Raw genomic sequence first — 13,345 nt, forward strand, 5'->3', positions numbered from 1 at the left:
AACTCATGTATTTGTTACAAGTGTCAAGAGCATACTAAACTCTCCTTGCTTCTCAGGGAAGTGATCTCCCTTTTCCCAAATGGTTGGTTTGTTTTAACATGTGACATTATAGCATGCAACAGTATAATAGTGTTGTGTGACTATTATATTATATAATATTGTACTGAAAAAAGTAATAAGAAGAAATAAATAAATAAATAAAGGGGGAGAAAAGAAAATGTACTGAGGAAAAATGTATTTTATATATTTGTATCTTCTTTTATTGTATTTGTTTTATTGCAACTTGAGCACATGTGTATGCCTCTGTGACTGTCCTATAGTGCACACATGTTTTGGAACTTGTCTTTTGACTTTGACTTGTAGCTTCTTTGATCACATTAGTTAACCTAGTGGGTGGTGTTGTGTCTGAGCAATAGTGCTGTGCACTTACTGCTGTTACATGTTTTCCTGTTTTCAATGTTTTGTGCTTGTTTAAGCCGGTATTATGACATTAAGCATCATTTTAACATTTTCAAGTCAGCAATGTTGTATACTTTTCTGGTTAAATAGCATGTATGACATGTGAATTTGTCACAATAGACATTTTTCATAAATCCACCTAGTGAGATGTGGGTAACCAGCTACAAACCACTTCCAGACTGGCCATTGCACCAGCCCTCACCATTTACTGACTGAGGCAAATCCAATGTGTGTCTTGTACACCTTAATAAATGCCAAAACCAACCTAATGCACACAAAAATCCTACCAGGCCACTTCTTCTAGTCTGTGTTCTCCATATGTATCTTTTATCATTGATACTTGTTAATTTCGTTTCCTGTTCATTTCTGTGTTTTCTTGTTTCATCTGTCCATTGAATTATTTCCAATGTTTTTTCATTATTACCCTTGTACCAGTATTTCACAGTTCATCTTTAGTGATTATCCTTTGTTTGTATGTCCATTCCTCTTCAATTGAACTGCCTATGCAGTACTTTTATCACTTTATCTATAGCTTCATAGTTCATCATCTCATTTCTTTAACCCTTTGACTGCTATTTGTGAATTAACTTATCATGCTCTATTGCACCTCAGGTGCTGAGGATGTGCTTAAATGTGGCCCCTAGGTTTTCATTCAAGAGCTGTTAATGCATTTACATGTTCCACTATCAGATCTCTCATTGCTGTGGATAAGTTACTTCCATAGCTGAATAAAAGAGTTTTGAGTATTTATCATACAACATGTAGGCTTCTTTGCATGCTACCATTTGCAAAAAGCCTTGTTTCTATATCTTAATATGAAATATGACAATTGTTATAACAACACAATACCTAACACACAGAGATGGAAGTGAGTGCATTGTGTATGATCGTTTGGTGGATATAAAAACTGATAACTCATAAACGAAATGGGATATTGTTCTGCTCTCAATTTGAAATAAAATTTTGATATCTTGTCTTCATTTGGTAAGCAGCAATGCCTCAACTAGAATCAGTCACATGCACAGTTTACACAATGTATTTTTATCTCCACTAACTCTCTAAAATTTTCTGTGGTGTTTTATTTCATTTGATGCCACATAGTATCTATGACAAATAACAAAAAGACATTCAGTCCTTTATTGAGCAAAGATGTGAGACTAAGTTGTGCAAAAATCAAATTTTTTCACCAAATAGTTTTCTTAAAATTGTGTGATATGTATCTCAATAAGGCAGGGATACCATCTCTCAGCACAGGTAGCAGCATTTGATGACAGTACAGCAACAACAAAGCCACACTCAGCATGGGATGCAGGGAGCACATCTGCAGCAGTGAAATGGTTAAATATTGATTCTTCTTGATAAATGTCTTTAAACTTCAACATGCTGTCTTCATCATTGCTAAATTGTGATCTGATTCTGTATCCCCCTGTGTATGCCTTACAATCAAAAATCTGATTTCGGAATCTATTTTACCATCATGTAATCTAGCTGGTATGTTCTCTTATCTCTCCTATTCCAAGTATACACTCTTTAAGGTTTCAAAGGGGTTTCAATTTATTTAAGTTTGGTTACTAATGCTTTAATTGTTAAATAGTTGAGGCCTATTTAGTAGAAGGTAGGTTCAAGAGGCCTGTGCTGAGGTACTCTTTATGAGATAAGCTACAGTTATCTGAACTTCTGTATTTAATCGTATTCTGTAAATCCACAGATAATCCAGGTAGCTCTTTCAAGATAATCTCAGAGCTTGGAAAAACTCAGATACAAATGTTGTTATTATTAGTAAACTTTCTTAACATGCCTCAATTATGGTTGTAATTAAAATTATTTGCATGCTGTGTGAGCAAATTGGGTAGTCAGTCCAGCTAAGATTAAATTACTGTTATGCACCTACTTGAGATACACTGGTTTCTGCCAGGACTGCACTTTAGCTGGAATGACATAAATTAATGCTGTGGCGCTCTTCTGCAATGTGATGCTGTGAAAGAAAATCTGTAAATTGAAATGCGCATATTATGGCCGTTAGCCAGAGATTGTTTTTCTTCTACTCAGTGCTAAAAGCTGAAATCTTAAAGAATTTGACACAGGGAGCACTAACCTTACAAATGATAATATGTACTATCATTTAACAATAATAATACAGGGTGATTCAAAAAGAATACCACAACTTTAGGAATTTAAAACTCTGCAACGACAAAAGGCAGAGCTAAGCACTATCTGTCGGCGAATTAAGGGAGCTATAAAGTTTCATTTAGTTGTACATTTGTTCGCTTGAGGCGCTGTTGACTAGGCGTCAGCGTCAGTTGATGCTAAGATGGCGACCGCTCAACAGAAAGCTTTTTGTGTTATTGAGTACGGCAGAAGTGAATCGACGACAGTTGTTCAGTGTGCATTTCGAACGAAGTATGGTGTTAAACCTCCTGATAGGTGGTGTATTAAATGTTGGTATAAACAGTTTACAGAGGATGGGTGTTTGTGCAAGGGAAGCCGGTGACAGAGCACTTCATCACTGGCCTCCAAGAAGCCCTGATCTTACCCCCTGCGATTTTTTCTTATGGGGGTATGTTAAGGATATGGTGTTTCGGCCACCTCTCCCAGCCACCATTGATGATTTGAAACGAGAAATAACAGCAGCTATCCAAACTGTTACGCCTGATATGCTACAGAGAGTGTGGAACGAGTTGGAGTATCGGGTTGATATTGCTCGAGTGTCTGGAGGAGGCCATATTGAACATCTCTGAACTTGTTTTTGAGAGAAAAAAACCTTTTTAAATACTCTTTGTAATGATGTATAACAGAAGGTTATATTATGTTCCTTTCATTAAATACACATTTTTAAAGTTGTGGTATTCTTTTTGAATCACCCTGTATATATTCTGAAACCGATTCAATGAAATATTAGTACTTTAACAACAGACCTGAATAAAGAGCTGTTCATCACATGGCAGTCACAAAGGAAAGGAGAGAGAATACTATCTCTGTTATCCTTATACCAAGAGGGACACAGATTATGCTCTAGGCTAGGACACCATATACTCTAGGCTAGGGAATCATATATATATATTCTTTGTTTATACATTATCCCTTTCTCTCAACACAAATAATTAATTAAATAAATAATTTTCTAGTAACATTATGGAATAATGCCACAAAGCCCCCTAGAAGGGTAGTTAGTGCATATAATGTTGGTAAGGATCCTTCTATAGTCTTTTTCAATAAACTTGTTTCAGATTTTCACTCACATAAATATTGTTTATAATGACATGTTTCTCATTTTGTTCACTAATTCGTTTCTCTTTGTATTCAGTGTTTGTTAGGTTCAAATTGTGTAACATTTTCAAATATACGGTTATACATTCTCTACAAACATGAGTGGAGTGTGATTTTATAACTTATGCCATTTCAAACATATCTCTGTATTCAGGCCTGGTTTGGACAGGAAAAAACAACCTGGAAAAAACCTTTGAAGGGATTGATCACACTCTATTATTCTTGCTATACACACATTATTGTTTTTAACAACAACAAAAAGAGTCTCTTTGTAATTGTCTATCTTTTGATGTTGATGTTTACATAAATTGCTTTTTGGATAAATGATACATTGTGAAATATTGTTTTTGATTTGTCTTCTTCATCAATGAAGTCTTCTCCAACGATTTCCATGATGACATGACCATAGGTCAGGAACCAGTGGTAGTGTAGTACCCATCAGGAACCGAAGGTCAACATCTGGACTACGACGTAAGTGTTCCAAGCCATCATCTTGTACCCTCAACACTGATGTCTCATACCTCACCCTGGGACGTGTCATGATCATCACCTGTGATAGGTTTGATGAAATTGAACAGGTGGTGTTAGGTACAGTTTATGACATAGTTTCCACTAGAAGAGAAGGCATGGAAGCAATGTCAGATAATTGCACACCCAGAACCAGTGCAGAGTGTTTATTACTATGCTGCCTAACCTAGATTCATCTTAGTCCACACAGCTTCCACATGGACACCACTCTCAGTTTGCGTAATGTTTGGTTCACATGATTGTTCATAGGTTTCACTGTTATTGCTACACAGTTCCCATACTCGTATGCAAGTCCAGTGCAGATCACAGATATTCTACACGCAGCCAATTTCTGTTGCACGCTACGTAAGTCACTATTAAAGTTCGATATTTGATTGTTTTGTTCATAGTGATAGTTCTGAATGAAAAACACTCTGTCTTTACTCAAACGTATGGATGACAAAGCACACAGTCCTAATTGTTTGTTTGCAGCAGTCATACACAAAGTTCTTTATCTACATGCACATACTTGGTTTAACGGAATTACAGTTTCCCATGGGCGTTTCAATGTAGTCGAGTCTTTGCAGTAACTTCCCACGATTCAACTGTTCCCAGCAAACAATGTGGTCTGACTTCAGATAAATGTCACTTCCTAGACCTCTGATGCTAACATGTCTCCACATTTGCCATTAGCATTTTGTCTGACAGTTCACATGAGTACAACTTTATATGCATGTTCTTTATTGCTCAGGTCTGCTACTTTAGGTCCGTAATACAACCTCATGTACATGTTAGTGTAATCAGCACCTCTGTCTCAAATGCTTAAAATTACTAGACATTCATCCTGGCTTCATACTGATCTGACTTTACAATCATTTGTGGGTTGGAAATACATATGCAGACTTTCATATTTTTCATGAAGTTGTCTTAGATCAGGCGGCAGTGTTTTTTCCCATAAGAAAAATAAGACACTCATCCTGTAACATTACCCAAAATTCTGGAAGCGGATTTGCATCCAAAATAATGCTATATGTGCTGAAGGCACATATCCTTCCTACATGGTTTGCAATGTGAAAAGTACAGAAAATATTTGGTATTTAGTGGCACTCTATGGTGCACAGAATTAAACTTTAACTGTACATCTTTATATACCAAGAAAATCACACATAATCATAAAATATGAAAAACAAAGGAATAAGAATCCATTCAGTCTTTATTTCAATTTAAATAAATTAAGTTCTTGACTGTTCACTATTTAATGAAAATTACTGTCTGTTCATTTTCTTATGGCAGATGGCCATTGGTTTTTTCTTACATACTAACACATATACAAAGAAATATTAATCAGGTAAATAAAATTACAGCTATGTACACGTATAACTACTATTTACAAATCATTCACACTTTGTTAGATATGGCTTGATATCTTTGTAAGGGTATAAGCAATTCATTTTTCATGTCTTTATGCCCGCTAGGACATAACTACAACCATTTTGTCATTCTTAAAATCTTGTAACGACTGATGTAAAGTAATTGCCATTTCTTTATTCTTCTTAAGATCTTAGACCATTTGGGATGCGTTAACAACAACACTAAATCATGTACCACATAAGACTGTCATGTTCAGACATGAGTCATATGCAATTTTTCTGGTCTGTGTAGCATGCGATAGGTTAGCTAAAACTTCATCACAGATTTGTCCTTTCTGTTTAGTGTGCCTAGGCAATGCAGATAAGGGATTAAGCCATTCCTTCCTGCATTCCTTTTCAGTTAATACTTCCAGAGGTGGATGTCTCGTGGAAGTGTGGGGTATACTGTTATGTATTTCTTTGAAAATCGGTAGGTACTCTACCCAGTTTGTATGCTTGTTGGGAATACAAGTTCTCATAAGTCTATTATATTCTTGAAGTATTCTCTCAACTAAGCTAGCTTCTGGGTGGTAGTTGGTCATCTTTATTTGTTTTACATTCTGTTCTTTCAGGAACTGTGTCCAATTTAATAGCATACCTACAAATTCCAGTGATGGCTAAAGACATACTAAAAACTGTGATAATCACACCATTCAGTCTCTTCCTCTACATTCCATATGGACTAAAAAACGTAGTGTGAATGTGGAAAAGGTTTATTGACAGTGTACTGTTCCATTTGCCTATCTATATGAGGTCATAATTTTTTCACAAAATGAACAAGACCATGACAATCAACTGTATTTTGTGCTTGAAAAGATGGCATCTCATGGAATCATGATAAACGATGACAAATGTGACAACTTAGACAACCCCTTCTGACCTTTATCGGACACCACATTGACACCTCTGGGGTGCTTCCTATTCCCAAGAAGACTGAAAAAATATGCTTCCCCACCCCCACCTACCTCCTAACAATTATCAAGAGCTGAGTAGGTTTTTCGGTATAAGAAACATCCACAGGGACCAATTGCCACATGCCACTGAGACTTTACTATGACTCACACAAGCATTGCACGGCAAGAGTACATCTGGCAAATGCCACCTATTTGGACACCACAGATGCAGACAGCTTTTGACAAAATAAAAGAACACCTGTGACGTGCCATGACCCTCACCCACCATTGCTCAACACACGTCTAAATTATTGCATCCTATGCTAATGATTACATAATCAGTGCTGATTTACAGGAAGAGATCTGTGGAATCATTCAGATGCTCAGGTTTTTCCCACGCAAACTTATTGACACCCAGAAAAATGGTCAACATTTGATTACGAACTACTTGCCATATATGAGGCAGTTTGTCACTTTCAAGATGATGTTGAGGGGAGACCTCTTACCACATATCCAGACCACTGCCCACTGGCAGATGCACTCCGAAACCTGTCAGTGGATTCTGCACCCAGGAGATTCTGCCACCTAGATTTCATAACACAGTTCACTACTGATGTGTGATACATCAAAGGCAATTATAATATTGTGGCAGACTATCTTTCCCATATCGCAGCTGCCTCCACCCGGATGGACTTGGATAGGATCACAGATGCACGAGGGACATACCCCAAACTCCACAGCTTATTTAATAAACCGCACACTGGACTCCAATTACAACAACGCATGCTACCCAGCATTACCAAACATGTTTGGTGTGATGTTTCAAATGGACGGATCTGACCATTCATTCCAGAGCTGTATCACAGGACACGTTTTGACCTTCTCCAACAGCCTTGCACATTGGGCATGTAGACTACCATACGCCTCATCATGGAATGGTTTGTCTTGCCTACCATTAAAAAGGATTGTGCCATGTGGGTTAGGAATTGCAATCCATGCCAGCAGTCAAAAATTGGCCATCATGCGCAGCCACCCTTTGGTAAATTCCAATTCCAAAGGGGCAGTTCCAACATGTCCACACTGATATTGTAGGGCCACTCCCTGAGTCACGCTGTTACTGTTACATTATGTCAATGATAATCATGTCACCACACCAATTTCTGACATTTATTTATTTATTTAATTTTTTTTGCATAGAGTCATCAATAATATGGCTTTTGCAAGCATCAAGTACAGTTAAAAACATAAAATACAGCCTTACAGGTAATAATTAAACAGTAAATTGATGCTTGTCAAAAAACATTACATCTTACACATATCAATCCAGCCAATTATTTTTTAATACATTATTAACAGCTCTTAAACTTCACCAGTTAAAATTTGTTGAGTCAATAGACACACTTTTCAATTAAGAATTCTTTTATTTTTGATTTGACATGCTTTTTATTACTGTCTTTCATGGACGCTGGCAGTTTATTATACCATATCAGTCCATTAGTATATGGGCCCTGGTCTGTCATTATTAATCTTGTTCTTTGTCTATAGTAATTCTCTTTGGACCTGGTGTTGTGGTAATGTATATCACTACATTTAGAGAAAAAGAGTAATTAATTTATACAGATACAAAGAGTATATGGTGAAGTACCTGTGTTGTCTGAAAACATGATTGCAAGAGTCTTTATAATCTAGAACAAGTATAATCCTTAACCCCCTTTTTTTGTAGCAATAGTACTCTGTTAAGGTGAATGTCTGCAGCACAACTCCATATTTCTATGCAGTAGCTAAGATGGGGATAGATTGTCCCATATTGAACAGTTTTAAGCATGTGGGTGGTCACCATTTCGGACAGTTGGCTAAGAAGATACAGCCCATTGCTGACTTTTTTACATACAGCATTAATGTGGCTAATCCACTGGAGGTTTGAGTCCAGATGGACCCCTAGAAATTTGCACTCGTTTGCCTCCTCTGCCACTATGCCACATACCTCATTTATGCATGAGTGATGTGAGATGCCAGTTGTAAATATTAGCATTTGGGATTTATTTACATTGACCTTTAATCCTTGTGCATGAAAATATGAACTTAATTCCTGTCCCATTTCTTGCTGAAAATTTCACTTCCTCACTATCTTTACCATGAAATAAAACTGAGGTGTCATCAACATTGATGTATCACTGGTATTTTATGCCCACAGTTTTTTTTAGGAGAAGCTGATGGTTTACTGAGTCAAAAACTTTGCTCAGGTCAAGGAATATTCTGTCTGTGTGTATCCCCATTCTATATTGCTGTAAAGTTCATGGAAGAAACTGGTACCAGAAGTGGCTGCGCTTAGGTCTTTCCTAAACCCATGCTGTGATTCGGTAAGCATTTTGTGTCTTGAGAAAAATGTCATGAGCTGTGATAGGATAAGTGTTTCAAATATTTTACTGAAGGTAGGGATTAGTGATATCGCTCTATAATTTGAAACTTTTTCTTTACTTCCCTTCTCATGGAATGTCTGAATTACACTTATTTTTAGGGCATTTGGATATATGTTTTCATTAATACTACAGTTGATAAGATAGTAAGGGGTTTAGTTATTTCATTAGCACAATTCTTTAACACCACACTTGAGATACCATCCCATCCAGATGAATGCTTGTTCTTTAGCTTTTGTATTGTGTTAAGTATTTCCTGTTGATTAACCTCCATAAATTTGAGCTCTATACCATCCATGACATCTTTTGGTGTGCCAGCCTGTAGATCTATAATAGGGGCTGGTTGGTCAGAAGGAGAGATAAAATGCTTATTGAATAACTTATATATTTCATTTGGATCTTTCACTAGATTGCCCTCTTTTCTACCGCTAACTGGTTCACTCTGTGCCTTGCTCGTGGCTTTATGATGTATATTGATAAGTCTCCACGATGCCTTACCTATGTTGGCTGAACGCTCTATTGCATCATTGTTTATCTGTTTCCTCAAGTGTAAAAGGTCTGTCTTAAATTTTTTGGCTTGATTTTATTTTCCCTTAAATATACACTCCTGGAAATTGAAATAAGAACACCGTGAATTCATTGTCCCAGGAAGGGGAAACTTTATTGACACATTCCTGGGGTCAGATACATCACATGATCACACTGACAGAACCACAGGCACATAGACACAGGCAACAGAGCATGCACAATGTCGGCACTAGTACAGTGTATATCCACCTTTCGCAGCAATGCAGGCTGCTATTCTCCCATGGAGACGATCGTAGAGATGCTGGATGTAGTCCTGTGGAACGGCTTGCCATGCCATTTCCACCTGGCGCCTCAGTTGGACCAGCGTTCGTGCTGGACGTGCAGACCGTGTGAGACGACGCTTCATCCAGTCCCAAACATGCTCAATGGGGGACTGATCCGGAGATCTTGCTGGCCAGGGTAGTTGACTTACACCTTCTAGAGCACGTTGGGTGGCACGGGATACATGCGGACGTGCATTGTCCTGTTGGAACAGCAAGTTCCCTTGCCGGTCTAGGAATGGTAGAACGATGGGTTCGATGACGGTTTGGATGTACCGTGCACTATTCAGTGTCCCCTCGACGATCACCAGTGGTGTACGGCCAGTGTAGGAGATCGCTCCCCACACCATGATGCCGGGTGTTGGCCCTGTGTGCCTCGGTCGTATGCAGTCCTGATTGTGGCGCTCACCTGCACGGCGCCAAACACGCATACGACCATCATTGGCACCAAGGCAGAAGCGACTCTCATCGCTGAAGACGACACGTCTCCATTCGTCCCTCCATTCACACCTGTCGCGACACCACTGGAGGCGGGCTGCACGATGTTGGGGCGTGAGCGGAAGACGGCCTAACGGTGTGCGGGACCGTAGCCCAGCTTCATGGAGACGGTTGCGAATGGTCCTCGCCGATACCCCAGGAGCAACAGTGTCCCTAATTTGCTGGGAAGTGGCGGTGCGGTCCCCTACGGCACTGCGTAGGACCCTACGGTCTTGGCGTGCATCCGTGCGTCGCTGCGGTCCGGTCCCAGGTCGACGGGCACGTGCACCTTCCGCCGACCACTGGCGACAACATCGATGTACTGTGGAGACCTCACGCCCCACATGTTGAGCAATTCGGCGGTACGTCCACCCGGCCTCCTGCATGCCCACTATACGCCTTCGCTCAAAGTCCGTTAACTGCACACACGGTTCACGTCCACGCTGTCGCGGCATGCTACCAGTGTTAAAGACTGCGATGGAGCTCCGTATGCCACGGCAAACTGGCTGACACTGACGGCGGCGGTGCACAAATGCTGCGCAGCTAGCGCCATTCGACGGCCAACACCGCAGTTCCTGGTGTGTCCGCTGTGCCGTGCGTGTGATCATTGCTTGTACAGCCCTCTCGCAGTGTCCGGAGCAAGTATGGTGGGTCTGACACACCGGTGTCAATGTGTTCCTTTTTCCATTTCCAGGAGTGTATATAGCTTTGTTTCCTTACATAAACAGTCAAGATCATATATATTCTGCCTTAACTTAATCAACCTAGGTGTAAGTTTCAGCCTAGTATCACTTTCAAGATAAGAGTTGGTTTCTACCCTGGTTATTTCTTTGAGAGTGCAGCAGCAGTCAAAATGCGTCAGCACTGTCCTATAAAATTTTTCCCATTTGTTTGGTAAATAGTGTCCCATTTCTTCTCTGATAACTTAATTTTGAAGGCAATGATGTTGGTGCTATTCAGGATCTGCTTCTTCACTATTATCTTAGTTGCTGTTCATACAGCAGAGATAGTTGCAAAAACTATCATCAACATTCGGATTGCCAGATTCAGCTGCCCGGCCTCGTTAACGTCATTCCAGGGTCAGCAGTTCAAATCCCAACTGTTCAATGACCCACACTTCCTTAGCAGATGTTGCTGGTTCCACAAAACATCCTACCCTCAATCCAATGGCCTCATGGAACGGTGGCATTAGACAATGAAAGCTTCTCTCATGTGCTACTCGGAATTGTGGGTGAAGACCCTTCCATAGGTTCTCCTGGGCATTTGCATAAAGATGACCTCAATGCTTTTCTCTCCAAAATACTTTACAGCGAGCCCCTCATCTTACCCACCGAATTCATAGTGCATGAATCAGTCCCCACAGACCAGGACTTACCAAACTTAGCCATGTGCATGCACACACATATACAAAACATCTGTGTGCCAGCCCCCTTCTATCACTTGACACAATGAATTTTTATTAAATGTGCTCATGTGATACTATGCGCAGGTGCAGCAAAACCCATCCTACAACTACCTTTTAAGTAACCCTACTTAGTGCTGAAATGAAGTACAAACACTTTTGATATTGAAATTGCTGGCAAATAAACAGCAGTGTCAGTGAACCAACTTAAAGCAGTGTGGACTTCAGCGGACCTGTCACAATGGGTATTCCTCACCCCTCTGCCACCTATGCACTCGTTAGTCAATTTCCAAGTGTGTGTGAATCTCCATGATTTCTGCCTGCCAATATATCTGTCACAATACCGACCTCATGATTACTTCTACCTCCCTGGGCAAGCAGTCGGGTGCAAGCACCATCACACACACAGTTTCGTACATACCACTCAGGAGTTGACGCAGCACGACTCAGCGTTCGTTTTTCAGTAGACCGAACACTCACCATTGTTGCCCTGGCTTACACCACAGCAGGCCCTGCAATACCTCCTGTGGATGTAACAAGGCAAGACAATGCTGCCAACATGCCTCCCTCTTCAAATACTGCCAACAAGCCAGCAACAATTAAAGACACCATATCCCCTAACACAGCCAGCAGGAACCCGTTAGTCGCACCACCAACATCACATCACACTTTGGGTGTGACCTGTGGCCCCCCGGTGCACCTCGCTGACTATGACATGTCTTCCATCACGCCAACCTTCACACAGCTGGCTACATCACTTATGACAAACAATGCACCACCTCAGACTCTCCTCAGGTACCTCTGAACTGCGCTGGAGGTAGGAAGAGGGCTCTGTGACAGCATAACATCTCTGAAGGAAGGAAAGGAAGATTGCTGCCCTGGCAGGTAAGGAGAGTTTATTATGCTCCGGATGCTTGTTACAATTATACAAGATATGTATATTGTGCTTAGCAATAAATAGTGTGGAAATTGTATCTCTATGAAGTGTCACTATTCTGATATCACACCTCAGGTATCTGATCTCTCACAGTGCTATTCCAATGTCATATAATACTATGAAAATGAAAAAGACCATTTGATAAAACTGCATCATCGAAAATGTGCATAAGTATGTGATGTTTAACAATTATGTTATGCAATCCAACTACCATGACTCAATCAGACTGGCAGTAGCAAAACAATTCAAATGTCAAATCCATATCAGAGGTTCGATGATACCAATAGTATAACCAAATAAGGAACTGCATACGTACTATGTAATATAATAATTACATGAATCTATTAAAAAATCCAGTGATATTATTATTCCACATAACAAACCAATGATTTGGTGAGAACAACACCACAATAAAAAATATACAGAGACATGTAATGCTGAAATATTTTAAAAAGCAGTACCACTAAAAACAGAGAGCATAAAAACCAAACAACCACCAAAACAATTCCAGTGACATCTCCTATATCATAAGTTCAGGGATAAACAAATGTAGCCAATTGAGACACACAGGCTAAAATCACTTCTAACAGTGCCATACAGAAACTATAATTATTCATATTCTTACAACATGTGTCCACCCATGAAGCATGGACCTTGCCGTTGGTGGGGAGGCTTGCATGCCTCAATGATACAGATAGCCATACCGTACGTGCAACCACAACGGAGGGG

This window comes from Schistocerca nitens, chromosome 5 (genome assembly GCF_023898315.1).
Source record: "Schistocerca nitens isolate TAMUIC-IGC-003100 chromosome 5, iqSchNite1.1, whole genome shotgun sequence".
NCBI lineage: Eukaryota > Metazoa > Arthropoda > Insecta > Orthoptera > Acrididae > Schistocerca > Schistocerca nitens.